Source organism: Arachis ipaensis, chromosome B04 (genome assembly GCF_000816755.2).
Source record: "Arachis ipaensis cultivar K30076 chromosome B04, Araip1.1, whole genome shotgun sequence".
NCBI lineage: Eukaryota > Viridiplantae > Streptophyta > Magnoliopsida > Fabales > Fabaceae > Arachis > Arachis ipaensis.
Window position 1 is genome coordinate 9,783,722 of NC_029788.2, and position 2,608 is coordinate 9,786,329.

Sequence of the window (2,608 nt, forward strand, 5' to 3'; positions counted from 1 at the left end):
TAAAATAAAAACACTAATTTGATGATAATAAATATTAGTAATTTGTGTTCAAAGTCCAAAATATGTATGATATATATATTTATTGTACAAAAAAATAAAATATTTAAAACAGGTTCAAAACTCCTTTGACAACACTTATTCGCTTCTCTTATTTAAAACCAAGGTGTTTAACTCTCTAACCAAACAATCATATTTTTTATCTGACTATAACGGTATAACCCCATGACTAATCTTAAATTAAAAATAAAAAAGATATTTACAAACAAAAAATTATGTTTAAATTGAATTTAAGCAAAATAAAAAAAGTAGATCACCAAATTCATGCGTTAAAAGAAAAAAAAATAAAAAAATAAAAAATTAGAGCCGAAAAAAAATCCAGATCAAATTTAGTTCAGAGAAACAAAAAAGTTATCATATTTGTGCAACCACTATATCTTGTTGAAGTTATCATCTTCCTTACAATTTCGAGTAAGATGAAAAAAATAGTTGTTTATTTCTATTGTAAATCGAAAGTCACGATTAAAACTTGGAATAAAAAAATAGAGCAATAGTTCAGATTTTTGAAGTAACAAAAAAAAAAAAGAAGAAGAAAGAAAAACAGATAAGTAAGGATTTAAGCTAACTTTATTATCCATAAAATCACTACTGATATTCCATTTTTTTTTACATCTCTGATTTGATTTATAGAGAAGAAAAACAAAATCAAAGGTGTTCAACAAAACTCAAATTTTAGAAATTCTACTCTTGCATAAAAGTGTAAACAATCAAAAATAAAAAAATGAGAGTTAGCACACTATTTGGATCTTCATAACTTTCTAACTAAATCTTCTTCTATTTTATGATTTTACATTGAATTTTTTATTTTTCAGTTTTATCCTTCTTTGTTTTTCAATCAATGAAAAAAGACAAATATGTAAAATATTAGTAAAAGTAGGGGTGACAAAACGAGTGGAATCTGTCGGGACGACCCACTGAACCCGCTAAAATGGCGGGTCGGACTAGATTTTTGAATCCACCAAATTAAAAAAATTTGCCAAACCCGCACTACCAAATTTGCGTGTTTTGGCGGGGCGAAAGCCTGACGGAGCAATGCCGCGTGTAATCAAGCGAGCTAGCCCGCCGGCCCGACAATCCGCCATAAAGCGGGGGCTGATCCGCTCCATTTATGGTACGGGTCTAGATGGGGCAGGGGGCTTTGCCACCCCTAAGTAAAAGCCATTGAGAAAAAAGACAAAGAGAGTAATCTTATAAAGAAATCAAAAATTATTTCGATCTCTTTTGTATGTATTTTTATTTTGTATTCATGATCTTTAGAGGATTCCTTACTAAGTTGGATGAGCACTTAGTAGTCGAAAGCTTAGAAGTGAATTTAGTCAAATCAAATTTGGGTAGAAACTTGGTTTGTCCATGATAGGATTAGGTTGAATCCTTGAAAATTGATGTATATAAATCTTTAAAATAATAGTAAAGATTTTACCACAATTATAGTATATAACACCTTAAAAATCAAACATATCATCGAGAGACTGTTGGATAGGATATCACTTATTTGAGAAGGAAAAATCCCTCAAGCGTTAGACCAAAAAAGAGATGAATACGCAAGCATACTTGAATAAAAATATTTGACATTTTCAAAAGAAAAAAAAAACATATAAGCATATTCCATCAAATGAAATAAAACAAAAAGCGAAAGATTTCAGAAGTATTATATTATTTCTAGCACTCAATCAACAAAGAAAATGCCAAAAAGAAATAATTATGAAAAAAACATAACATTGTCGAAAAAACTCCCTTCCTTGTATCATACCTCATTCTCTATTGGAATCCTTTAGTACTTCATGAATATGGGTATCAGTAATCCTTCTTCGACACTTTTTCGTAGAATAAAGACTCTTTTTTGCTGTGTGAGATGAAATAGAGTCTGACGTGGCGCCGAAACTGAAGAATAGGGTATGTACTTCATTTTTGGGCTTCCACAAAAAGATTAATTCTTCTTTCATTGGGTCCTCCTCCTCTCCTAATTCTTGGCTAAGGCTGTTGGGCTTGTTCTCCTCTACCTCGAAATCCGAATTGAGGTAGACTACTTCTGGCGACCGTTTTTTAGGCGTTGGAAAGTTCCTATCTAAGAAAGTTATGACAGGTAATTGGAGATTTTCTCCCACAGTATTACAACCTAAATAGATAGTTTGGAACACGGTTGTGGTTGAAAGTCTAGGAGTGAATTTAGACAAATCAAGTTTGGGTAGAAGCTTGGTTTGATCGTGATAGGAATAGGTTGATTTCTTAGTAAATGGGAATTGGTGTTTGTAAATTTTTAAAAAGATAGTGAAAATTTCACCACAAATATGATGTAGATTGGATATAAGTCGCATTGCATATGATGGTTGAATCAGAATATATAACTGTGTTGTTTATTCTTCTCTGTTCAGTTTCTGTTTTTATTTGATAAGAGACAAAAAAAAATTATCTCCTGCACAATCAATATTGTAAATTTCATAACAACTCAATGTATTCAAAAGTAACTAGTTTAATTTGTTGTTGATCAATCATAAAGAGACAAAATAAAATTATCTCTTAACATTGCAGATTCGACAACAATATTAACTTA